Source organism: Pelodiscus sinensis, chromosome 15 (genome assembly GCF_049634645.1).
Source record: "Pelodiscus sinensis isolate JC-2024 chromosome 15, ASM4963464v1, whole genome shotgun sequence".
NCBI classification, from domain to species: domain Eukaryota; kingdom Metazoa; phylum Chordata; order Testudines; family Trionychidae; genus Pelodiscus; species Pelodiscus sinensis.
The window spans coordinates 23,257,373-23,284,839 of NC_134725.1; the positions used below are offsets into that span (position 1 = coordinate 23,257,373).

A 27,467-nucleotide genomic window follows, 5' to 3' on the forward strand; every position below is an offset into this window, starting at 1 on the left:
AGGGCAACCAAAATGATTAGGGGGCTGGAGCACATGACCTATGAGGAGAGGGATTTAGCCTTATTTAGTCTGCAGAAGCGAAGAGTGAGGGGAGATTTGATAGCAGCCTTCAACCTCCTGAAGGGAGGTTCCAAAGAGGATGGAGAGAGGCTGTTCTCAGTAGTGACAGATGGCAGAACAAGGAGCAATGGTCTCAAGTTGTGGTGGGAGAGGTCCAGGTTGGATATTAGGAAAAACTATTTCACTAGGAGGGTGGTGAAGCACTAGAATGGGTTACCTAAGGAGGTGGTGGAATCTCCATCACTAGAGGTTTTTAAGTCTTGACTTGGCAAAGCCCTGGCTGAAATGATTTAGTTGGAGTGGGTCCTGCTTTGGGCAGGAGGCTGGACTCAATGACTCCTAAGGTCTCTTCCAGCCCTAGGATTCTATGATTCTATGATAGGCTTGACAAGACAGACTTGTGAGGTAATGGGATTAGTGGTACATAGGGGATATCAAATGATGGGTTATGCAGATTTAATAATACAGAGACACAGGGTTGGCTGGATGGAGCCAGAGGGTTCTGGGGTTGGAGGTAGAGAAATGTGCAGTGACAAGACAGGGTCAGTGGGAGAGTGGGTTGGCGGACAGGTAACTTTCTATTTGTATATTTGCATTTTCATTATTTGTGTAATGAATATTCAAATAAAATATAACTGGCCACTAAAAGTTTGTGAATGTGTTTGGTGGTCCCAGTGGCCAGGAACAGCAAACAGTGGTCAAGGGGCTATGTAGGTAAATAAAGTGTCCTGAGGTCCAATAAGGGCTAACTGTTGAACCATGTCTAGCCAGCGGCCTGCTTATTGCCCATGCATGATCTAAGACAATAGTAGTGCCCAACATTTTTAATACTGCAGACTGGCAAACTCATTCACAAACTTTTGCATTGCCATTACTGCAGTGCGGGAGGGGGAGCAACCATTGGTGGCACACATGCTTCCTCCTCCTTCGTGCTTCTCCCTCCCCATGTGTGTGTCATCCTCCCACAGATGGAGGCAGGGGAAAGTGAGAACGTGAAGCCCTGACAGGGCTACCATCTTACCTGCGTGAGAGGAGGAGAAAGAAGGGAGATGCCTCCTGCTCCACCTCCTCCTGCTACTTCCTCAGCTCCAGTGCCACTGCCAGGCAAAATCAGCTGCCATGGTTGCCAGAGCTGAAGCCAGCTGCTGGTTTCAATGCTGGCAGGTTCTGCAGCCCAGCAGCCAGTGATTTGCAGCCCAGAACAGATCCATGGACTGGCGGTTGGGAAATACTGGTTTAGGACACTGCTTTTAACAGGATTTCTGGTCACAAACTGACAGCAGTGCTACAAAAGATGGCATGTTGGACAGCTAAGCCAGACTTTTACTAGATAGGAGGGGAAAAAAGAGGGATAGGAAAGAGAAAATAAGATGGGAAGGAAAATGACACATGAAGAAGGTGAGTTGATAAAGTCTCACATCCCAGGTCAGGTAACTAAAACAAGTAGAAGTCACAATATCACTTCTCTCTCTCTCAGCTTGATCTGGGCAAGAAATTTTTCAGATCAGGACAACATAGGCTCAGTGATGTCAGGGTGAAGAGAGCTATGATAAAGATCTTGGCCCTTCCCTTCTTTTAGTCAGCCTGAATCATAGTCTCCTTATCCACCAAGGGTACGTCTAGACTACAGAGTTTTGTCGACAGAAGTTTTGTCGACAGATACTGTCAACAAAGAGTGTCTAGACTACATACAGTTCTGTCGACAAAGCAAGCCGCTTTGTCGACATAACAGTGTGGACGCAAAGGACAGTGTAGATGCAATAATGCCTTCTATCAACAGAACTCTGTCAACAAAAGGCATTATTCCTCGTAGAATGAGGTTTACATACGTCGACAAAAGTGCTGAGTTTTGTCGACATTATGTCGACATAAGTCAAAGGCAGTGTGGACGCAGGTATAGTTGTGTCGACAAAACCCTGTAGTCTAGACACACCCCAATAGTCTCCCAAAAGCTAGCAATGAGCAGAATAGCCCATCCTCTTAATAGTCTATCCAGCAGTTAGGCCTGAATTCTGACATACCAGTTTTGGGGCATAGATTTTTGGTCTTATGTTTCTGTTGTGTAAGAGGATTTTAACACCGTCCTTTTCTGTGCTATTTTTTTTGGTCCCTTTCACTCCTGAGCTGTGCTCCGATTGTTCAGCCACACCCACTGACCTGCATGCACATACGCACCCCTCACTGCCTCTGTGATCTCGAGACATGAAGGCTGTGTCTACACTGGGCCACTTATTCCGGAAAAGCAGCTGCTTTTCCGGAATAAGCTGCGAGCAGTCTACATTGGCCCTTGAATTTCCGGAAAAGCACTGACAATCTACTGTAAAATTGTCAGTTTTTTTCCAGAAAAACTATGCTGCTCCCGCTCGGGCAAAAGTCCTTTTTCCGGAAAACTGTTCCAGAAAAGGGCCAGTGTAGACAGCACAGTAGTCTTTTCTGGAAAAAAGCCCCGATCGCGAAAATGACGATCAGGGCTTTTTTCTGGAAAAGTGCGTCTACATTGGCCACGGACGCTTTTCCGGAAAAAGGGCTTTTCCAGAAAAGCATCCTGCCAATGTAGATGCTCTTTTTCCGGAAATACTTATAACAGAAAACTGTTCCGTTTTAAGTATTTCCGGAAAAGGGTGCCAGTGTAGACGTAGCCGAAGTGCCTAGCAGTGCTCATGCTGGTGCTGGTACCAACCTGCCACTTTGGAGGCATGCTACAGTGCTGGAAAGTTCAGGTGCTGGCCTGCAGTACAATCCAGAAAGACCCCACAAGTTGGGTTGGGAAAGCATGTGAGGAATGCTGGGCCCAGCTTCAATATTAGACCAGATTGACGGCTAAATGGATGTAGTTGCATCAATTTACAACAGATGAGGAACTGTTTGATGACAGCAATTGTGCTTAGTAACACATCTAACTTTAAATGATTGTCACAGTGATTCCATGTATATTTCAGGCATCATATTTCATGGACAGAATAGATGATGGTGTGATAGAAAATCTACCTTAGCTGTGTACAATTGTTACGTACAGGACAGAAATTTTGTTCCTATGAAACCTACATGGAATATGTAATTATACATGAGTAGGACAAATGTCCATTCAAAAAAACATGCTCATTTTTTCTCAGCCTCTCATGCACATATTTCTTATCCCTATAATTATAAGTGAATAAAAGTGATAATTAGATCTTGGCAATTATGGCTCATTTAACTTATTTACTTTTTATTTAACACATTAAGTAATTGACAGAGAATTACTCCACATGTAATTCATAGGAATAGAATGTATATTAGATAATTCATTGTTGTATGTCCATTACAGGCAGATTTTTCCTTCAAGGCTTTAAAGAAACCCAGATATAAGAAATATATTTATAAATGATAGGACAATCAAAATGCAAATAAAATAGTAATTTAAAGGCAGATGTTACAAACATGATATCTGCTGCACACCTCCAGAAGTGTCAATCAAATTTGCCTAATTTAACAGCATGATAGAACCTGTAGAGGTAGTTTAATACTAAACAGGAAAAATGTGCACATCTAGAGATTTAAACAAATGATACTGCTCTATAATATTGGAAATGTACGTTAGAATGGCCATACAAAATATATCTAGCCCTATATCCTGCAATGCCCAATGCTAGAACTTCATGCAGAGTGAACAGAACAGAGCAATATTTGAGAGATCACCCTGACTTCCTACCCTCACTGCATCTGCTTTATGGGGAAAAAAATGACAATATACTATATAATACAATGTAATTTAGTCATTCCTGGTATGTATTGCTCCATGACACAAAATGTACTGATGTTTTTTACATCACACAGGAAACCTATCAGCCTATCTTGAGTAATTATCAGGGCTTCATCCATATAAAGACACGTCCATTACTAAGCACTACAGTGGTTATTAATTATTTAGAATTCCTGCAAACACTTACACATATGTGCCACAGGACTTCTGAGTCCTTACATTTCTGCAACAGGTTCCTGTTTACCTGCACTAAATATTTTTCACTTAGATTTCTCTTTCTCATTGGTGGTAGCAAATTTGGTTAAGAGACATGATAGTAAAACTGCGTTTCTGTTCTGGTGCACCAACTGGTGAAGAAATGAGAGGGAATTTTAGGTGAATCAAGCTAATTTACTCAATCTGACTCCACAATATACAATAATTAAAGCCATTGTAACACTTATTTTGAATCTGTGCAAAGGCAAGGGCTGGTCTTATTTTTCATACTCATAACACACTTGATTATATTTCCACCAAGGCCTCTGGAAGGTTTACACACCAATGTAATGAAAGCATAATGCAGCGCATCAGGCAGCTCATTATAATGGGTTTGCTTTGCGCATGTGGTTTTCCAGTGTCGTGTGGTTCAACTTATTTTAGATTCAAGGGAAACCAGTACACTTAAGGGCTACTTAACCACTTTCTTATTTATTGCAATCTTTAAGCAGTTAATACAATTTCAAGCCTTAAGAACAATTACTATACAATTTAAACCTTAAATACTATAAGTTCTAAAGCAAATATTACAGTGCAAATCAATGAAAAAGCAATTACTAAAAGATCTGCTATATACAATAATGAAGCTTAATTCATTTACACTTCACCCGGATACCACCTACAATACCAGGCAGGAACCCACCCCTAGGAACTCCACCACTGATGTAGCTGGTGTGAAGGGTCTAATCACTTCTAGTTACCTGGAGCAGGATGTGTGGGTCAATCCTGCCCATTCCCTCCCACTGATTGTTTTTACTAAACCCAATTTATAGCAGAGAGAGACTTGGTCATTCTAATAATATTTACCAATTGATTACCTATTGAGTAGGATATGTCAAATGTCCAATGCCCTATTTAGGGTACATCCTGCTACTCAAGATGTTGCTGCTATGTGCGCAGTTAATAGTTTCATGGCTGCATCTGTACTTTTTGCTTGTCAGAAACAGAAGTACCAGAACAGGGCTGCTTGTCCTGTGTTCTTGATGTGCTCTCGTGTTCCAGGCTTAATCTGCATTGTTATGCAGAACAATTCCTGACTCTCGGGCCTTGTCTACGTGTTTTGTTACACCGGACTTGAGACAGGCCAGAAATCCACACTTCGGATAAGGCAGACATCACCAGGTATTGCCAAGGCAGGGTAATGCAGGCTTCCCCACATCCAGAAAGTTTCTAACTGTACTCCTTGTGCTGATTGCAAGAGCTATTAGTGACTGGCTCTTTTTAAAGACACTTAATAAATCTAACTTGTGTAATAATGGATTTGCTTTAAACTTAAGATTTATTTGTTTACTAGAATACTTAACCTTCTAGAAGATGTTCTGGGTCTAATAGAGGTGGGGATCATGTGGACAGCCTACCGGCTTCTCTTTGGGTCTTTCCCAAGGCAGTGGAGGCTGTGCAGCCCACCTGCCAGCATCTCCCCGTGACCAGTCCAGGGTGGGGTAGGGCTGTGCAGACTATCCACTGGCTTCTCTCTAGAGCCACGTAGGCCTCCTGCTAGCTTTTCTCTAGAGCTGGCCTGGAGAAGAAGGAGGCCATGAAGACCACCTGCCAACTTCTCCCCAGGGAAGGCCAGAGTGACGGGGGCTGTGCTGCTGGCCAGTTGGGTTTGTGAAACACACTAGTTTCTCGGTGACATATTCCCATATTGTGAAAGCTTTCTCCCCTCACCAATATGTCTTGACCTGGCGGGACCATTGCTCAAAGCATCCAATTCTGTGTGTGTATTCATTGATGAGCTTCTCAGCCACAACAATCAGTCGGCAGCTCTGAAGATAACACTTATTCACTCAGAATTGGACTGAGATCTCCCAGACATCCATCAGCTAGTAACTCCTTTCAGAGACTGCTGACATAGGCTGAGTGTGCTGTTTTCTAGTGACAAAGAGAGGACAAGGTCACCGACAATTCCCATAGCCATCCCCTTCTTTACTTGAAGTGACACCAGACCCTATTCTTCCCCTAGGGAAGTTATTGTTGCTTAGTGGTAAGAAAATTTCCCAGATCCAAACTTTGAGCTTTCCTTGGGGATTAGAGTTGGTCAGAATTTTTTCATTAAAACGGGTTTTCTCAATGTTTTTGTTGAAATCTAAGTGCCGAGTGTGCAAAGGCAGGGGTGGGGTGCGTGCAAAGAAGGGTTTTTAATTCCCCTCTCATGGCAAAACATAGCAGCAGTGGAGTGCAGGTAAGTCTCCTGGCCAGAGCCTGCTTCTGCAACCCCAATCCCTCCCTTCCCCAATGCTCTGTCCACCACTCCTGCCCCCCTACTCCACATACCCAAACCTTCTGCCTTCCTCTTACATCCATATGTGCAAGAGCTCTCAGTGGTCTGAAACCCACAGCCCCTTATTAGTCCACTCAGTCACTTCTCCGAATTAAATTTACTTTGAATTATCTAATGAGTAGTTGGCCAGTCCAGTGCCAAAGGTCACAACCACCTCCATCCAAACTCCTTCCCAAACCCCACTCTCCCTTCTGCACCCCAGTCCCTTACCCCAAGCTCCTTTCTGCACCCAAACTCCATCCTAGACCCCAGCACTTCCTCCACTAATATTGCGGATGAGTGTGGCCCTTGACCACTTTCCAAAATCTTAGCGTGGTCCCCCATCAAAAATTATTGCCCACCCCTGCAATAAACCTAGGGTTATCGAGTAGTTGACTACTCATTTACATTCCTAACCTAAGCCCCTCCAAAAGCTCCCCTAGTCTCATGTGCATTACTCCATTAGTTTACGGAACGGAGAACATAAAGTCCAAGGAAAGAACTACTTCCTGCACCCCCATCCCTAGCCTGCTCCTGCAGAAACCCCACCTCTTTCCTATACTTCCCACTCTCCCAGGTGGAATAAATAATTATTTATTCCACTGATCATAATTCCTGGACATATAAAGAAAACCAAGAATGGAAAACCACTGACATGTTTCAGTATGTGGCCCATGAAAATGTATATGTGGGAATCAAAATGTACAAGAAAGGAATGAATGTTTCTATGTAAAAGACAAAGGAACCCAAAGATGTATGTTCAATATATCATGCTTGTACGCGCGTGTGTGTGTGTGTGTGTGTGTGTGTGTGTGTGTGTGAAGAGTGAGAATGCACCCCCTATGGGCTCCCAAGCAAGCTCTGGCTAGCTGGGGGATGCTGGGGCTGATTTCCTCCCTCCCCCCATCCAGGATTGAAGCCAGGGCTGGGCCTTGCTCTTGGGGGTTGTGGGGAAAAATCAGCCCCAGCTTTTCCCTGGTCACCCAGATCATGGGGGAGGGAGGCTTAGGTAGCACACTGCTCCTATCTTCCCCTGGCTGCAGGAGCACGCTTACTTGGGAGACCATAGGGGAGGGGTGCATTCACATCCTTGCAGTCCACATTTACAAAAAAAGCACTTCCCACAGAAACTCCTGCATTTGGGCCTGAGTCCTATGGAACTGTAAAGTGTTTACAGAACTTTAAACCATAGATCTCAGTTATAGCTGACATTCCCTGGCTCCTTTTCCCCTGGTTCCTCTCTGTCTACCATCCCAGCTTTTGCTGTAGTCCTGTTGCCAAGAACTCCCAGCAAGCCATTTCCTTGAAAGGGCTAACTGTACAGGGCAAAAAAAAAGTTAAAGCTGACAGAAAACTTGGTGTTATGGGGATGCAGTGCCTCTCTTGCTGACCATCTGGCCTTACTCCCAGACTTTTTATCCCCTGAAGGAGCTCTCTCATTAGAGAGGGAAACTAATACCAAGGTCATTCCATGTTCCCCAGCCTGGACCCAACAAATCCTAGCCCTTTCCACTCTTCATGGCAGAGATGAGATGACTTATTGGTATTTAATTTCCATCTGTGTATTTTTTTTGTTTGTTGCCTTGTAAAGAAAAGCAAATCCCTTCTCATGTACAAAATAAGAAGGCCAGAGCCCATTCCCAGTTATAGTGGAATGACAGAGTACAGACTCTGTCCCTCCCAGACTGTCAGCTGTATTAGCTCTGGTTATTTGGAAACAATACCTTCTGTTAGGTTCTCCATTAATGACTGCTATAACTAATTGACAGGGCTCAGCTTCCATTGACATGTGACAGCAGAATGCCAGACTGTTAACTCACTCATGTCACAGAGCCATTATCTTACATAAATCAGGTACTACAACAAGCAAAATCCAGCTATGCTCATGTTCATCTGACTCTTGCCAAATCTAATAGGCTATTTTTACTAGAGAAGCCCATGAAAAATCAGAATGACTGCCCAGGCTGCTGTTATATCTCTCCTGCTATATTAATAACAAGATTTAGCTACTTATGTGATGATGACCAAGGTATGGGACCCATCAAGACTCTTAGGCTGTGTCTACATTGGCATGATTTTGCTGCCAGTCTACACTGGCGGGGAGTTCTTGCGCAAGAACACTGATGTTCTAATGTGTGAAATCAGGGCTTCTTGCGCAAGAACTATGATGCTCCCGCTCAGGAAAAAGCACTCTTGTGCAACTGTTCTTGAGCAAGAGGCCAGTGTAGACAAGCAACATGAATTTCTTGTGCAAGAAAGCCTGATGGCTAAAATGGCCATCGGAGCTTTCTTGCGTAAGAGAGCATCTACACTGGCACAGATGCTTTTGCACAAAAGCACATCTCTTGCACAAAAGCACATGCCAGTGTAGACGCTCTCTTGCACAAATACTTTAATGCAAAAACTCTTAAGTTAAAAGTATTTGCGCAAAATCATGCCAGTGTAGACATAGCCTTAGATTCTATGCCAGGCCTGTGCTCATTGACTCACTAGCTGACCTGGAGCAAATCAGTGAGTACTAGATTTGGATTGCTTTAACTCAGAGGAAATCATCCCGGTGATTCATCCCATTGACTTGAGTGGGGCTACTCGTGTGAGTAACTGTGTACCTACACATTCACAATCAGAGCTTTTACCCCTCTGTACAATGGGGTGCAAAGTGAGGAGAACTGCTAATGTCAAATGATTTGAACTATAATTCATTGTTATAAAGCATTTAGAGTACACTGAAAATTCTGTTTTAAGAAAGTTTTATTTTTATAAATGGAGATTGTCTATCTCCTAGAATTGGAAGGGACCTTTAAGGGTCATTGAGTCCAGTCCCCTGCCTTCACAGCAGGACCAAGTACCATTCCTGACAAATTTTTGCCCCAAACAGCCTCTGCAAGGATTGAGCTCATAATGCTGGGTTTAGAAGGCCAATGCACTAACCCTAACCCTCCCCCCTGAAGTACTAGATTTGGATTGCTGCCAAATTCCATAGAACTTCAATATACTTAGGCAATGTCCTCATTTAAGCTCAGGCCAGGTCTACATTAGGGGACGTAGTCAAATTAAGGTACTCAGCTCCAACTACATGAATAGTGTAGCTGGAGTCAACATACCTTAGTTCGACTTACCATGGTGTCCTTACTGGGGATGTTAAATAGCAATTAATTTGCTAGTTGAGTAGCTGATGGAATTTCCATCAATTGCTTGACTGGTCATTAGGGAAAAGTAGTTACAGCGCTCACTTCTGGGTCCCAGCACAATTCCCTTTTCCCCCACTGCTCTGCACTCTTCAATGGACAGAGAGGAGGTGGTGCACAAAGATTCTGGCTCAGTCTCTGGTCCCCTGCCCTTGCCACTCTACATTCTTAAAGGGACAGAGCAGCAGCACCCAATTCCTTGGGTCTCTCTCAGCACAAGCTCCCATCAGCCCCTGCTCCCCTGTTGCCATTCTGCATTTTTAAAGGGACAGAGCAGATGCTTTGGAACCGACTGCCACAATGAAGAGTGGCAAGGGACACAGGTTGTCCTGAGACCTGGCAAGTGACCGGAGATTCAGCCAGTGTTTTTGCATGTCAACTCCTCTCTATCCCTTTAAAAGTGCAGAGTGATGGGGGATATAGGGATAACCAAACAGTCAATAGTGCTACCTGATAAGCAGGAGATTGTTGGGTAGTGGACTATCCAACTATTTGTCACATCCCCAGTCCCTACTGCTGTCGACTTCTCTTACTACTTGCAACCCAGTGGAGTACCAGAGTTGATGGGAGTGTGATCAGCAGTTGATTTAGTGGGACTTTGCTAGACCCAAGAAAGCAAACTCTGGGAGATTGATCTCCACAGCATTGATCTCCTAGTAAGTGAAGACAAGGCATCAGAGGCAATCTTTTCACTGTGGAAGCCCAGAGCAGTGGTCTGTATTTGTTTCCCTATAGCAGAAATGACTTCATTTAGGCTGACAATTCCACCTGTTCACTTGATGCAAATCACATTGGTGAGCTGTCATATAGATGAGGGAGATACAACTCTGCATTAAGCACAGTGAGAGGCTCTGCTCTTTTAATGAGATTTAAAGCAGGGAAGTTCTGATGTTTTATGATTATTTATATGTAAATGACTGTTGCTGTCTTTTATCAGTGTTTTCCAGCAATCCTGTTTTATCTTTATAATATCACTTAATTCTAGATTATTTGCCTTAGAAGGACTGTAAAATGAAAACCAGTGTGTTTGAAATCCTGTGCTGAGCACCAGCAGCCTTTGTTTAAGCTCCTCTTTTATGGTCTGAATGGTAAGAAAAAATGGAACTTCCCTTTATTGCCTGCAGGGTATCCCTGGGACATGCATGTGAGGGCTTTGTGTTTGTTTTCATTAGGAGGACTGATAGGAGCCTACTGATTGGAGCCTGAGCTGATTGCTGGGTTCAGTAACTAGTGGAGCTTCCCAGATTCTTATCAGTGCATGGATGAAGAATAGCTATTTATTACAGACAGAAGTACAAAGGAGAATAAAACTAGCTGATAAAATTGTCAGCTTGTGGGTGCTTTTCTGCTCTGAAAGCCTCTGACGTTGATACAGATCAGTGTGACACTATGATTCCATCCATCTGAAAGCCACTTTTGCAAGCTGTCATTTATCCATGAGCTACATCTAATTTGCATTAAACAGACTCTAGGTGGGGCATGTTGTGTTATTCCTATTTTACACACAGGGAAATGGAGGCATGGAGATGTGAAGTGACTTGCCAAAGGTCACACAGTGAGTCAATGGCAGAGCAAAGAATAGGCATCAGGAGTTGTGACTCCCTATCCTTTATGCTAATCATTAGGTATCACTCACCTTGCATGTGATGATGGACTATGTATGACATCACCCACTCCAATACCTTGCATGCTCAGAATGCATTGTGTGTGACGTGGCTAGGATACATGGCAGGTAGCAGGAAGCATGACCAGACACTGTAATTGACTTCCTTGACTGAGTGCTAAATGACCTGAAGTCTTTGCTCACCTTGGCTTACTCCAGGAATGTTCAGGGTTGTCATCATTGTCCTGTGGTTCAGAACAGAAGGGAAATCATGCAGGGTGGACCTCTTCAGTGCTGAGTGACTGGCCCTACTAGAGCTCACTGTGTGTGGTTTGCAGGCAGTGGACCTGAATTCCAATAGCTCATGTTTTGTTCACAGGTTTGAGTCCCAGGGATCCATCTGCAAAGCCATGGATATGTCTACACTGCAATAAAATACTAGCTGGCTTGTTTTGACTGATTTGGGCTCGAAGGGTATGTCTACATTTGCCCCCTAGTTCGAACCAGGGAGGCAAACGAAGCATACTGAAGTTGCTAATGAAGCATGGGATTTAAATATCCCATGCTTGATTGGCATATTCGTGGCCGGTCACCATTTTAAAATGCCAGTAGCCTGAATTAACTCGCCGTGGGTAGACGTGGTAGTTGGATCCAAAACCCTTCCCTCGAATTAACTGTTACTTCTCAAGCAATGAGGATTACCTGGGAACCTGGCACAGAATGGCAGCAAGGGTCAGGCCCCCTGCATTCACCACAACAGCGGGAGCTGGAGCAACTTAGCAGCCTGCTCTGCCCTGCCCCATCCCACCTGCCACCCTCTCCCATCCAGTTTGGCTCTGCTTCACCATGGCAGCAGGAAGCAAAGTGTCCCAGCCAAGCAAAGTGCAACTGGCTGAGAGAGGGATGGCAGGACAGAGTGGAGCAGGCTGCTCCTATTTTCCTACCAATGTGTTCCCTATAGCCTGGATGCTTGGGCAGTAACCCAGGAGAGACTGAGGTGCCACCCATCAGATTAGCAGAGCACCCACAGTCAACAGCATGTATTTCAATAGGTAGTGCACATCTGCACATGCTTCAGTGCACATAACATTTATTCTGGAAAAAATTAGAAGGAACACTGCTAAGTTCTGGGGATCTCCCTGGCCTTTCTTCCTTTCCCTTCTCCAGCTTCTCACTCCAGGGACAGATTCTCTATCCTTCAGTGTCCTGATTTCCGCAACAGTCCTCTTGCTCTGAGGACCCCTCCCAGTGCTGTGCTCTGATTTTTCCACCAAGAATGGTGACCCACCTTCCCCCTCCCCCCACGCAGCTGTGTCCTGCTTTCCTTTTTGTGGTCTCTTACTCCAGGGACTAATTGTCCACTGTGTTGTGCTCTGATTTCCCCACCTTGCCTCCTTGATCTGGGGACCACTCTACTCCACAATGCCCCCATTTATCCTCCCCAGACCCTCACTCCAGGGGTGGACTCCCTCTGCTGTTCCCCAATTTCCCCTCACCAATCTCTTGCTCTAGGGACTAACTGCCACCCTCTGTTCCCCATTTCCCCATCCCAGCTCCTCACCGTGGGGTCTGCCCCTCTGCCATGCCCAGCTATGCCCCAATTGGGCAGGCAGGCTCCTACCTGCCTGGCTCTGCAGGCAGCAGGTAAAGCCTGGAGCATGGGTGAGCAAGCAGCAGGTTTAGGAGTGGAGAGCTAGTGACAGGGATGATGAGGGAGGGGGCTTAGGGAAAGGGCCTCAGAGAAGCAGGGGAAGGAGTTTTGTTTTTCAAGGATCAGAAAGATTGCAACCCTAGCTCCAGCCCAAGACCAAATCTTTACACTGCAGTTTGTCAGCCCTGCAACCCAAGCCCAAGTCATCTTACATGGGCCAGCCAGAAGTGTTTTATTGCACTGCAGACATCCATTATCATTCATGGTGTAGCCCAAGGTCCAGTGTGTTTCAGCAGCAGCCCTGGGAACTAGAAGTTGTGGACTACAAACTGCGGCATGTTGGGAGAACTCCCTGGTTCCTTCCAGGATGTGCCCTTTGCCCCCAGCAGGGTCTCAGCAAGGGCTATGCTAGAAGCAGCACACAGGCTGCATGCTGAGAGAAGGGGCTGCTGAACTGTTTTCCTGTTCTATGTTTTTTACAGGTAGGACCAGAAAGGGCTATAGAGCACCCTGAGAGGAGTTTAAGAGACACAAAGGGAGAACCTGGACTTGGTTACGTGGGGTTTAGTTACTGTGGGAGTTGGAACATGTGTTCCAAGGGGGCTGTGTTGTGTGCTGTAGGGCCTCTGCCCCCGGCAGGGTCTCAGCAAGGACTGTGCTAGAAGCAGCACACAGGCTGCATGCTGAGAGAAGGGGCTGCTGAACTGTTTTCCTGTTCTATGTTTTTTACAGAATAAAGCCTGTTCCTGGTGATTTGTTGGAGTGGGTCTGGTCTGAGGTGCACTCACACACAACGCAGAGCACACCAGGCAGCCTCAGGCCTAGCCCTCCCCCCACAGTGGTGTAAGGAGTCACAAGCTTCCCCTATGCTGAATAACCTCACACTGGGCTAGCCAACAGGAGGGGTTACAATTACATCAAGGCAACCCCTAACGGCTGCCTTCAAGACTGGGTCCCTGTTGTGTCAGGCACTGTCCAAACACAATCCTTGCCCACGAAGCACAATGTCTTTCCTACCACCCAGGGATTAAAATGCCATCATAAGACCTGATCTCATGTGTTTTGATTCCACCTTGTGGCAACAAAAAAAATGTGAACGTGACTTGTAAGATCCAAGAGTAAAAGGGCGGGAATGTACAGCATTTTCCACAAGCAAGTAAGGCTCATTGCTTTCAAAGGCAATCCCATGAGTTAAACGTCACCGTTCTATGTTCCCTACAGAGGTTTGTCCCATGTAGGGGAGAATAGGCCTCTGCTGAGGAACTTTAGTGCATATTGTTTTCCTCTCCCTAGCCAGCTACCATTCTACTTTTCTGTTTGTGTTACTGCTGCTGATGCAAAGGGGATGCTGTTTCCTTATTTTACTTCTTAGCCCTTAATTACTTTTTACTCCAGAGATAAACAACAGCATCCTGAACTAATAAGATGTACACAAATTGTGAATTATATTAATCACAAGGTTAAAGAGTCAGATTCCACTTCCTGTTCTACAATTCATGCTGCTCCAGCATCTTCTGGTGGGGAAAAGGACAACAATTCTGGGCCCTCTACCTGCTTTCCTCAGCTGAGGCCACAAGCTCCTCTCCCTTCTCAGCTTGGAGAAGTTAAAAAAGGAGCCCAGGAAAGCTGAACTGAGCCACCCCTCCCTTCCCCAGACTCAACCTGCCTGCTCTGGAAAAGCTATAGCAGCCTCTCTTGATTCAAAGATGCTTTCAACAGGTTCTATGGCCCAATAATCCATCCCCAGAACCTGCATGGGGCGTATCAAAAGCATCTTTGAATCAAGAGACGCTCTTCTGCAGAGCTATTGTAACAGCATCTGGGGTCCTTTTAAATTGCTGGGCCCCTGGGAAACACTCTCTTTTCTCCCATCTCATCGGTGAGCCTCAGAGCAACCATAGCTGCTCAGCTTCCTTTATCTTTGTGAGTCACTTGATTTGATTTCAGTATTTCAGGTTTGTTCCAGGCATTTCATGGAGCACTTCTTCATGGCCACACATTCTGGAAGGCTTAATAAATTCGGTTCAAACAAGGTTTTTTGGGAAGCCAGATAAGAACAATGACATCAGCCATTTCTCTTCACTGTCAATATCAAGTTCACACTCACGTCATCTTAACTTCACACACCTGTATGATACAGTGTGTCTGGTATGGTGTGTCACTCCAGTCTAATCCAAACAAGTTTTGAGACAGACTTTGGGTACACATTTGTTTAAGGACAAGTATGCAAACACCTGACTCTACTATATGGAAGTATTCAACTGTACTTAGAGACTCTAGAAACAAGGCAGAACTAAAATTTTATAAAAAACTCAACATTTTTTCCACATTTGACATTGAAGCAGACAGCTTCCTGTTTCCCATAATCATCTCCTGCCCTTGGCAATCATTTCAAATGGTGCCATATATTAGAACGTTGTGAGGTGGCATCTTCAGCAATGTGTCAGGTCAGGCCAGCTTGATTAACCTGCTGAGGCTTGAATCACTAATGGATGAAGAGCACTGAACATCTAGTGGCAGAAACCTGTGAAGGTAGTTCTCACCTAGAAGGGACCTTAAGAGATTATCCAGTGCCTTTCACTCCAGGACCATCCATGACAAGACATCTGTCTAACCTTCTTTTAAAAATCTCCAGTGATGGAGCTTCACAATCTCCTTAGGCAATTTATTTCAATGCTTAAGCTCTTGGATGACCTCATATGGGAGCAGTAAACCTATCAGTTAGTGTAGCAACAATGGCTTAATTTTCTCCAGACCAAGCAGCTGGCAGAATGACGCAGCACCCACTGATATGCCTACAATAATAAGGGGTAAATAGAACCCTAGTCTAATTCCTGGCAGGACTGCATATTCAGACAGCAATGGATGGAAAAAGTGTCTTTCTGCTGCCATGGAATACCAGCTCATGCCAGTCAGCTGCCCTGAGAATCTGCTGGCACTCCCTTTTTGGCAGAAACAGAAGGCCAAGAATTTCCAAAGAGACCATGCTGCTTGTGCCTGGGAGGTTGACATCTGAACCATCTTTCAAATCTAGCAATGACAAGCAGTAAGAGTTTACAGCATGACAAAGATCTTCCATTATATCACTTCTATCTTGCTCAACCCAATGGTTAAGAATAATATGCTAGTTTTGGTGCCTCATACTGCTAGAATGAAAATATTTCAAGGCAGGCTTCCTAGAACAGCAACAAACCTGCATCCCTGGCAAGTGCCAGAAAGAAGTGACTGGCAGGGCTCCCTGTAAGCTGTGCAGTTGTGCAGCCACTCACAAGAGATTCAGATGCTGCCCAGATGATTAGCAGAGCACCCACAGCTAGGCTTTGTTTCTACTGGTATGGTCCTTCATGCCTCAGTGCACATAGAAGAACTTATTCTGTACATAGGAGGAAAAGATTAGAGAGAACACTGGTGGCCAGGAGGGGGAGAGGGAAGGAAATGGGGCATTGCTAGAAGGAAAGTCTGGTGGCTACTGATATTGCTCTTTCCTGGAGTCAAAGTGGCCACTGAGGACAAAACATCATTCATATGTTTCAGTGATTGGTGTGTACATTTCAGTATATGATGCATATATGAGTCTTGCAAAATTGAACATACTTGGGGCATGTTCTCTCCCCACTCCTGACTGAGGATGTTAAAGACTAGTTGACTATCCGATAAGCATTTGCTTATTGGATAGTAATGTCAACTAGTTGACTAGTTAGTTCCCACCACCATGCCCCCCTTGCTGCCTCTATGAAATAGAGGAAGCAAGGCGGGGAGGGGAAAAGGTACTTCAAAGTGGCAGTGGCAATGCCACTTTAACCCCAAAGTGGCCGCTTCACAGCTGTGTGGTGGGCTGCTCCTTTAAAACGCCACCTCTGCACGGGATTCAAAGGGGCTGCCCCTTTGAATAGCATGAAGGCAGCATTTTAAAGGGGCAACTCATCACATAGGTGAGAATAAAGGGAAGAGGCTTGGCTACCCTTTGGAGAGGCACAGGGTACCAGGAATGGAGCAGTTCGACTGTGGAAAACTGGCATGGCCAAGCCACAATGTATGTTGCCATTAGTTCTCGGTGCCATCCAAAAGACTTCCCTAGGCTGTGTGCCTGCTGACTAATAAATCCTGCTCTGTTTGGAAGAGGCTGTCTGAAGTCACTGCAAATACTAGCTGAGGTACACTGGTTCCTGAAGAACATACAAGTCTCTGACCAGGAGTCTGGCTCAGCTGGACCCACTAGGGAGAGCTCATGATGTGAAACAGGATCACTTGACCCAACAGTGTTGCAGACAGTGAGGCTGCATAACCAACTCTTAGACAATAGTAGGATCCCTCATGGGCCTCACAGGCTGAAAGGTTCCTCCTAGTCTTAAAGCAGGGGCATAGAACTGATCCTGTGGATCTCTGACTGAAATGCCTTTTATCTCTGTTGAGGGGCAAGTCCCCTTTATGATTTAGAAGCCCCAAAGTCTGAGTTAGGGCTCCCTTTTCACAGGTCCAACCTGTCTCATAGACTCAGGTTATATCTAATGTCACTCTTTCATGGTATATATGGCCTTCCGGCCCAGATCAAAGTTCAGTCCCTTTTTTAATGTAATATACAGCCCTGCAGGCCTACTCCCAAAGTGCAGTTCCCTCTAATAGGGTATATACTTCCCTTTGGCTTAATTCAAAACACAGTACCCTCTGTCAGAGTATATATGGCCCTGCAGGCCTAGTCCCAAAGAACAGTTCCTTCTGTAAGGGAATATACAGTCCTACAGGCCTTGTCCCAAAGTAGAGTTCCCTATATCAGGGAATATACAGCCCTTCCAGCCTAGTCTGAAAGCACACTTCCCTCTATCAGGGTATATATGGCCTTCTGGCCTAGTCACAAACACACTCACCTCTCTCAGGCTATGTTTACATTGCAGGCTCTTTGCACAAGAAGCTTTTTGCAGAAGAGATCTTTTGCGCAAGAGTGCAGCCACACTCCTCACATATAAAACCACTTGGAACTGGTTCTAGCCTGGCTTTAGGTCACCAGTTGCTCTCGAGTGCTGCTGCTGGAGCCCTTCAAAGACGTGCAATTAAAAAGACCCCCCTGGACAGCCATTCTCTGTTTCTGCTGCCTGCTTGTGGATCTCTGATGAGGGATAGCAAAGCATCAGCAGTGCCTGCTGTGGCTTCCCTGTTCTTTTTTGGGATGCCATAGCTTTTTGCCGTTGTGTGTGCCATGGAGCTGGAGCTGCCCCTGGGCAGGTGATGGCCCCACATGGCCATGCCACAGTTCCTGCAGCATTTGCTTCCAGCTGCCTATATCTTCATGCTGGATGTGGATTTGGAACTCCTTCTTGTCACTCTCTGCATGGCTGTGGCTGCTCCACTCTAGCTGCTGCACCCCACCATACCCAGAAGGTTCTGGAGGCTGGAGACCAGTTCGGAATGGTGGGACTGGCTGGTCATAGAGCGGTGGGATGACCAGCAGTGACTGCACAACTTCAGAATGTGCAAAGCCCCCTTCCTCAAGCTCTGTGCCTGGCTGGCACCTGCCCTCCAGAGACTCGACACCCATCCGCGGCCCGCCATCCCCCTGCAGAAGCGAGTTGCAATCACCTTCTGGAAGCTGGCCACCCCAGACAGCTATCGAGGTCAGTGGCCAACCAGTTTGGAGTGGAGTAGGCCACTGTCGGGGCCCTGCTTAGGCAGGTAAGTTCACGGACTGCAGTCCCTGCATGGGGAGGGCGGAGGGTGTTAGATAAGGGGGACACTTGGGAGGAGGAAGCTGGGGACTGTAGAGGGTAGAGGCTTGCTGCAGGAGGCTGTGAAGGCTACAACTAGAACAGAGTTTAAAGAGAAGTGAGATCAATTCATGGAGGTTGGGTCCATGGAGTGGTATTAGCCAGAGGGTAGGAGTGGTGTCCCTGCCCGAAGTTTGTGGAAGGCTGGAGAGGGATGGCAAGAGACAAATGGCTTGGTCACTGTCTTTGGTCCACCCCCTCCAGGGTCCCTAGGGTTGGCCGCTGTCGGCAGACAGGCTACTGGGCTAGATGGACCTTTGGTCTGACCCAGTACGGCCACTGTAAGCTCAGGGCTCAGGGTCGGGGGTCTCAGTGGACCACCTTGATTTTCATGCACACCTGTTCCTGGGTGGCCAGGCTGGCAGCTCTCCTGCCCTGGACGGCCCCTTTCCTGTGCCTAGTGCGGAGGTCATGGACGAGGTCCACGATGTCTGCACTAGACCAGATAGGTGCCCGCCTCTTGCGGTCCTGGGCAAGCTCCCGGGAGCCACCAGCCTGGTCCCGGGAAGAGGGGGAGGGCTGGGGGGCATCGGATGGCTGGCTCGAGCCGTGCCAGATGCTGGGTCTGCTGGCTGCGTGCTGGCAGGCTTGCACCTGGCATTGGCACCGTAGCCAGCCCGTGCCCCTTTAAGGGGTCTGGGGCCGGGAGGGGGGCATACGAGTTTCCCTGGTGTTGGCTAGATTGGCCACCAGGGAAAGCTGGGGAGGGCTAGCCTCCTACTAGTTCGAATTAAGGGGCTACACAGCCCTTAATTCGAACTAGTAAGTTCTAACTAGGCTTAGTCCTCGTGGAATGAGGTTTACCTAGTTCGAACTAAGCGCTCCGCTAGTTCGAATTAAGTTCGAACTAGCGGAGCACTAGTGTAGCACCTATCAAAGTTAATTCGAACTAACGTCTGTTAGTTCGAATTAACTTTGTAGTGTAGACATACCCTTAGGGAGTTGCTCCTGGCGGTTTAGGGGGGCATAGGAGGGGAGAGGGACAGGCACCTCCCAAGGGCTCAGGCAACCCCTCGCTCATACTCTGTTTTGTGTGTTTCTTTGTCTCCTTCTGCAGATCTTCAGGGCCATCAGCTCTCTGCTTCTGTACAGAGTTGTCTGTCTCGAGGACCTGGATGCAACCATGGCCAGATTTGCTGCCCTGGGGTTCCCCAACTGCGCAAGAGCCATCAACAGCATTCATATCCTTCTGGTAATCCACAAGCCACCCTAGGACTCATCCATAGGATGGCTGAGGCAGCCACTGTAGGGCCCCCCAAAGTGCAGGGCCTGGTGAAGCCACCCCAAATTGTCCTTGTCCTATGGACAGGGTAGCTCTGTCTGTGAATATGTCTACTCTTGCCCCCTAGTTCGAACCAGGGAGGCAAATGAAGCATACCAAAGTTGCTAATGAAAGAGAAATACTTACACCGCAAAAAGCCCTCTCTTCTGTCAATTGACTGTAGCTTTTCTTGCGCAAAAGTGCGCTTGAGGTGTGGACGCGCCACAGGTTTTTGCAGAAAAACACTGTAGTGTAGACGTAGCTCCCGAGGCTCCAGGGCTGGGAAGGAGTTGGCTGTCTCTCAGGTTGTGTCTAGACTACATCCCTCTTTCGACAGAGGGATGTAAATTAGACAGTTCAAAATTGCAAATGAATCCGGGATTTAAATATCCCGTGCTTCATTTGCATAATCATGTAATGGCGCACTTTCAAAAAAGCGCTTTTTTGAAACTCAACCTGCAGTCTAGACTTGGTTCTTTCAAAAACAAGGCACTTTTTCAAAAGATCCTGTAAACCTCCCCGAGATCACTCTGGCGCTTATAGGGAGTGGCCCCAAGGTTTACAGGATCTTTCAAAAAAGCGCAATTTCGAAGTGCTTCATTTACATCCCTCTGCCAATAGAGGGATATAGTCTAGACGTAGCCTTACTCGAGAAAGGTGGGGGATTCAAAGCTGGACCATTCTCTTGGCAAACCCAGACCAAGCTTTGGGTGCCCGCTGACCATCAGGTTTAGTTTAGACTACACTCTTTGGGGCAGAGCTATCTCTTTGTTTGTGGAGTGCCTACAACATCCAGTTGCTACCATAAAAATATTAATAGAGCTGAGCCAAAAGCCCTTTAGCCTCTTATTATTAGCTTCTTGTTTTCAGATTCTCAATCCACTGACCACTTTTCCCTTCTCCAACTAAACAACGACACCCCAGCCAAGGCAATAGGTTCATTACAAACATTTTGTGTGGCCCTAGTTCTGAACAATAGGGCTGTGTCTAGACTGGCAAGTTTTTCCACAAAATCATCTGCTTTTGCGGAAAAACTTGCCAGCTGTCTACATTGGCTGCTTGAATTTCCACAAAACCACTGACGATCTCATGTAAAATCATCAATGCTTTTCCGGAAAAACTATGCTGCTCCTGTTCGGGCAAAAGTCTTTTTCTGAAAGACTTTTGCGCAAAAGGGCCAGTGTAGACAGCATAGTACTGTTTTCCGCAAAAAAGCCCTGATCGTGAAAAAGGCGATCGGGGCTTTTTTGTGGAAAACCGCGTCTAGATTGGCCACGGACACTTTTCCGCAAAAAGTGCTTTTCCGGAAAAGCATCCTGCCAATCTAGATGCACTTTTCCAAAAATGCTTTTAACGGAAAACTTTTCAGTTTATCCCTTTTACAACAATGTGTGAATTATTATCTAATTTTATCAGTACTTGTGTTCACCTCTGCAAAATAAGGTACAAACTATACTGCTCTTCAGCCAAAATGCTTCTGAAATAAATGTAGTCAAACTTTACTAATTCTGGGTCACCGAGAATGAAAATGATGCTTAAAATTGTTGATTGGCTCTAGTTTTCAAGATATGCTATTGGGTCAGTATATACGACCCTTGACTTGCGAATGGTGGAGGATAAGTCAGTTATAAAGGGAGGGGATCTCAGTTTAAACCAGAAATGACTAAAATACATTTTTTACTGGATCTATGAATAAATCTATGACTTGGTTTGGACAGTACTTGCTTTTTACGCAAAACAATAAATGATGCACTCTGAAGCTGGTATTGCGTCATACATGATGGCTAGGTCTAGACTGGCATGATTTTCTGGAAATGCCTTTAACGGAAAAGTTTTCCGTTAAAAGCATTTTCGGAACAGAGCGTCTAGGTTGGCATGGACGCTTTTCTGCAAAAGCACTTTTTGCGGAAAAGCGTCTGTGTCAATCTAGACGTGCTTTTCCGCAAAAAAGCCCCGATCGCCATTTTTGCGATCGGGGCTTTTTTGCGGAAAACAAATCTCCCACATGAATTGCATCGTGTTATTCCTAGAAGTCATAGATGTTTTGCTGCATAATGGCAATGTTTTGCCATCAATTCCAGTTCGTCATGCAGTCCATATGAAGGCAACGTATGACAACATGAAACTACTTTTGAGGTGCATAAACTATGACCAACATCAGTGGCAGCTTTGTGGTGATTTGAAGGTTGTTGCTCTCTTGCTTGGTCTGTAGACTGGATACACAAAGTACTGCTGTTTTCTCTGCGAATGGGATAGTTGTGGGTAACATAGGTTCAGCAAGAGCAAAGTGTTGCACACTGAGACAACTTCATTGTGGGGTGGAAAAAGGAAATTACAGACTTTGCTACATGGTATGTAGTAAATGTAGTAACTTGTTAGCCACTTGTATGTGATGCAATGCAAACCCTGGGGAAAGTCCTTGCCACTTTGCATATGACAAACCAAACATGGCATCATCTCTGGAAAATAGATATATCCAGAGAATGGAAAAATGAAAGCGATGATATTCCAGCTTGGCGCACAGGCTGGAATATCTAAAAATGCAAATATCATATGCTTTGCCTGCCTACCCCACATACATTTTTGTAAAGTGGCCCCAGTGGTCCACCAGAGCCTGCAGGACTACAGAAAAGTATTCCTTGTGATTGATGAACTGGGCTGCTTGATGGTCCGGGGCCTGGATTGGAATGTTCATACCATTGATGGCTCCCCCGCAGTTGGGGAACCCCAGGGCAGCAAATCTGGCCATGGTTGCATCCAGGTCCTTGAGACAGACAACTCTGTGCAGCAAAGGTCTGTAAACAGGCAGCAGAAACAGAGAAACGTCTGTCCAGGGGGGTCCCTTTAAATATATTTCTCCAGCATCAGCACTCGAGAGCAATTGGTGACCTAAAACCCAGCTAGAACTGGTTCCAGGTGATTTTATATGCCAGAGAGTGTCCTAGGAGTGTGGCTGCACTCTTGTGCAAATTTTTGTGGAAGATCTCTTCTGCAGAAAGCTTCTTGTGCAAGAACCCTGTAGTGTAAACATAGCCAAGGAGTCACAGGTAATTACCTTCTACCTGGGAGCTTCCTAGGAGATCCTCTGCCCTTGTCAAGCTTACAAGGAGTCTTCTAGGCTGGAGAAGAGCTGGGCTTCCCACCCTTCTGCCATCGTCAGACAGGATATCTCCTGGTCTTCCAGCTTATAGCAGACTTGGGCCTGGAAGCTGTATTATATGCTTCTTTGTGTTGGTTAGGGAGATTACAGCCTCTTGGGGTGCTGCTCCCTTCCAGACAACTTTAAAGAAGAGGTAGGCTCCTGTAGTAAGTTGTGGGGGGTCCAAGCTAGTTGTGAGCTCAACAGGGTCTGCTAACTGGGCGATAGCCTTTCAACACAACTATAATCTGTGGAAACCCGCAGGGGCTGAGACCAAAACCTCCCGGCTCTGGTACATGGCATCCCACATTGGTTTGCATTGGCACCACTGAGCTAAACAAGAACCAGGAGCAACTTAACTGACTTGCTCTCGTCTATCCTCTCTTCTATCCTATGTTATTTGTTTACGTGAGGCCTTTCCTTCAATACAGCCCATGACAAAAACTAGCTGCTTCCATTAAGCAGATGCTATCCTATGCCTCATCACTTTCACCTTCCAGATCACAGCTAAAGCGCAGTGCCATTGCCATTTGGGCTCAGAACTATGCAAGTGTTAGTTTCTCAACCTAGCTGGGAAAAAAAACTTATTTCCAATTAAATAAAAGGCCTTAAAAACCAACCAACCAACCAAACAAACAAACAAAAAACCCATTACCATGATAGCTAACCCTTTCCCCACAACTCTCAGGAACAAGACATCAGTCGTTACTACTCTCTGGACTAGGCCAGCTCATGAGCCTTTTGAATGGCAGAGTCATGTCATGTGACTTCAAACCAGCAAACTGAAACAAAACAAAAAACTTCCCAGTTCTCTAGGTCCCTCCCTTTTCACACCCATTGGGCTGCTCAATGTTAGACTCATGCTCATTTGGCACACAGGAGGTTTTTCTTATATTATGTAAAAAAGAAGACTGATTCCCTGTCCCCTCTTTTCCAATGGCAAAAGGGGGCATAAAAAGAGAGGGGAATGTGTGTGTGCACGTGCGTGTGTGTACGGGGAAGGGCTGAGAATGTTCAGGGATAAAAAATAAGAAAATGGTGAATGAAATCTTGTGAGCAGTTCTTGTACTAAGCAGGAGCATAGTGGGCTGAAATTATGTTAACTGCTTAATGGACTGGGACTCCCAGCTTCCATTCAAGATGAATGAGAATTGGATGAATAAAGCTGTCTCCCAGATCACTTGGGAATCAAGACAGCAACACGATATTATTCAAATAATTTCACCTCCTTCCCAATCTATATATTTCTAACACCACAAAGCTCTAGATTGGGACTTAGATAATTGCTAAGAAGACAGATAAATTATACAATAAGTTTTTTGGTGATTTTTTTTTTTAAATTCAGTAAGGTTTATTTTACATGAAAGTGAACAAAAAATATAAATGTATTTTGTGGATCTTATCTGAGATCCAATTGCTAGATTTCATTTGAAGTGATCAACCTGGGTATCCCAGGCTATGGAGCATCTGATGAACATGCTGAGGAAGAATTTGAACTGGTGACTACTTTCTTCCTCTTCAACAGTTAAATTCTTGTTAAAAGCCTAATGCAATCCAAATTTTCTCTTCCAAACAGATGCATTTCTTTGCTTCACTGCATTCAGGCCCAGTGTCCTAACTCTGTAAGCACCTCAGACTTTAGTCCAAGACTTTTCTTCTGTATTGTTAAAAGACCTCCTCCCCCCCACCTCCACACAGAGCAATTTAACAACCATTGGCTGCATAATGCTGTTTCTGCTGCCCTCATGTGGCAGTACAGGAAATGCATACATCAGTGATTCCCAAACTTTTTCTCATGGAGGAACCCATAAAAGTTTTTCATATCCCAAGGAACCCCTACCTATGAAAACGTTTGCTTGGCCAGAAAAAGTTGACAGCAGGGAGCGCAAGTCAATTACTGCTAAATTTTTTCAAGAAAATTTATTTGTAAAGAGCTGTTATATATATACTAGCCACTTAGCCTGTCATAAGATGGGATTTTCAGGTCTCTCTTCCATGTCGGTCTTCTCTCCTGAGCCTCTAGTCTCTCTCTCTCTCTTCTCCGCCTACTTCCTCCCCCCCCTCAGCTCTCCTCCGCCTCCTGCCTCTCACTCGGGGGACCACGGAGCCCAAACAGCCTGTGCTGCTTGAGGAGTGTGGAGCCCAAATGGTCGCTTGCATTGCTTGCTCCCACGCGGCGGCCTGGCTAAGCGGCGCAGAAGTCTGCCGAGCTCCATGGTGGGAGGTGAGGGGGGGCGGGGCGGTGACATTCATGGCTAGGGGCAGGACCTGGAGCAACTGTCATGCTGCATGTCACCGCACCACCCCCCTTCGCCTCCCACCGTGGCACTCGGATGACTTTTGCGCTGCTCAGCCGGGCTGCCGCGGGGGAGCTAGTGGCGGAAGCGGCCGTTTGGGCCCTGCACTCCCCATGCAGCACAGACCTCCCAGAGGGAACAGCCAGCATTTCAGCAACAGCGCCACCCGGAGGGAAAAGCCAGCATTTCAGCAACAGCGCCACCCGGAGGGAAAAGCCAGCATTTCAGCAACAGCGCCACCCAGAGGGAAAAGCCAGCATTTCAGGCAACAACGCCCCCCAGAGGAAACAGCCAGCATTTTGGCGTTACAGACTCACAGACACTGGGCTACTATATATATATATAGTATACTATATATATATGTCAGCCTACATTGTAAGAAAAAAAAATTGGAGCATTTTTCCTGTCTCTCTCTTCTCCTCCTCCTCCTCCTCCTGCCTCACTCTCTCTTCTCCTCCTCCTGCCTCTCAGTCTCTTTCTCTTCTCCTCCTTCTTCTGCCTCACTCTCTTTCTCTTCTCCTCCCCCTCCTGCTTCACTCTCTCTTTCTTGTCTCCTCCTCGTCCTCCTCCTGCCTCACTCTCTCTTTCTCTTCTCCCCCTCCTTCCTCATTTTTTCTTTCTCTTCTCCTTCCCCTCCTGCCTCACTCTCTCTTTCTTTTCTCCTCCACCTCCTGCCTCTCACTCGTGGAGCCCCAATGGTCACTTGCTCCTGCGCGATGGCCCGGCTGAGTTGCACAGAAGTCCCTGCCCTCTTGCACCACTTTCTCCCACATGGTGGCCTGGCTGAGCAGCACAGAAGTCAGCTGAGCACGAGGACGGGAATGTGAAGGGCGTGACAGATGCTCCAGCGTTATTTATTCTGCAATTTCTCGTGGAACCCCTGATGATGATCTGCGGAACCCCAGGGTTCCATGGAACCCTGGCTGGGAAACACTGGCATACATGCTGTGTTCAGGCATCAGACTGCTTTGAAAGTGCAATTATTCTCAAACATGCTACATGTAATATTCCTGTTCTCAGCCTGGGAGTAGATGGTTCATTAAAGCTCCAGTGCACTTTTGTGAATGGTATGTGTACCCTTCACACCTATTGTAGTGTGTTGTCCCATGTAGTGGCACTTAGACCACTTACAGAAAGAATGAGATAAACTTAAAGAACAACTGTCGTACTGCCAGTGTAGTACTGTTAGTGTTCAGTGTCACTGGCCAGGGTTTTTGGGTTTAACCCGATGCACTCCTGATAGGACCTCTACTCCATCGGTGATGATAAACATTTGGCTGCGTGCGTCAGTATCAGTACTCCCTTTATCTAGAGTGTTAGACCCCGTGCACTTGGGTCAACTCAGGAGATCGCTGAAAGTCCCCAGAAATGAGAGATGCAGGCAAGGTTTGAAATCAGTCAAACAGGTTATTGTCAAATGCAGTGCTCTAACAGTTGAACCAGTGACTGAGAATTAAAAAAAATCCCTGTATCTCACTATTGGTCCTTGGCAATCTTCAATAATGCTGTGGTCACATGAAAGTGGAGCTTCGGGATGGGTAGCCATGTGGCTGAGCTTGTAGCTGTAATAGACAGCAACACTGGAGAAAGTGTCATAAGGGGCAATTCTAGGTCTCTATGTGGAACAGATTTGCACCCAAGATGGCAGCAAACCCACATGCAAAGCAAAGAAAATTTTAAATGATAGCATTACATAATAACCTTGGCTTTAAAGGGCAAGTAGCCAGCTTTTCTAAACCTTACAGGTGGGATCATCAAATTTGCCTAAGAGCATTGAGGGCCCTATTCCCATTCATTTTAATTGGCTACCTTTAATTGAGTAACTAATTTCCTTAGGCAGCTTTACAGCTTTCAGTGTACTTATTACTTTAATAATTTGGCATTGCTGGCCAAAATTCCCACTTCCTTCCATGCCTGTCTCCTCTTCCCCAATAGTCTTCTTTGGACAATTTATCTGTATAGTGTCATGTTTTTTCAAAACATAAGCCCTGCTTCCCTCTGTCTCCCCACACCCTCCATGTGCTACCCTAGATAAAGCCGTTTAAATCTGTTGATCTAGTAGAATACCAATGACAGCGAATGCTGCATATTTTTGTCTGGAGCACTTGAGACATCACATACTTTTAAGAAAAGACATATGCAGATAACTTTACTGAAAAACATGAAGTTAAATTTAAAACGCCTCCCCTTGGCTCCTGAGTCTAATAAACTCCCAGGGTATGTCTACACAACAAAGTTAGTTCGAACTA

General features: G+C 45.9%; 1 long non-coding RNA gene across 1 annotated transcript in view; it reads left to right on the plus strand.

Annotated features, from left to right (window-relative positions):
• LOC142818497 (uncharacterized) overlaps positions 1-21,050 on the plus strand; it is a 66,880-nt gene extending 45,830 nt beyond the window's left edge. Inside the window, exons 2-3 of the long non-coding RNA XR_012895989.1 lie at positions 17,655-18,429; positions 19,579-21,050. This is a non-coding gene — a long non-coding RNA (uncharacterized LOC142818497). The remainder of the gene's footprint in view (positions 1-17,654; positions 18,430-19,578) is intronic.
• Positions 21,051-27,467: the final 6,417 nt, after the last annotated feature.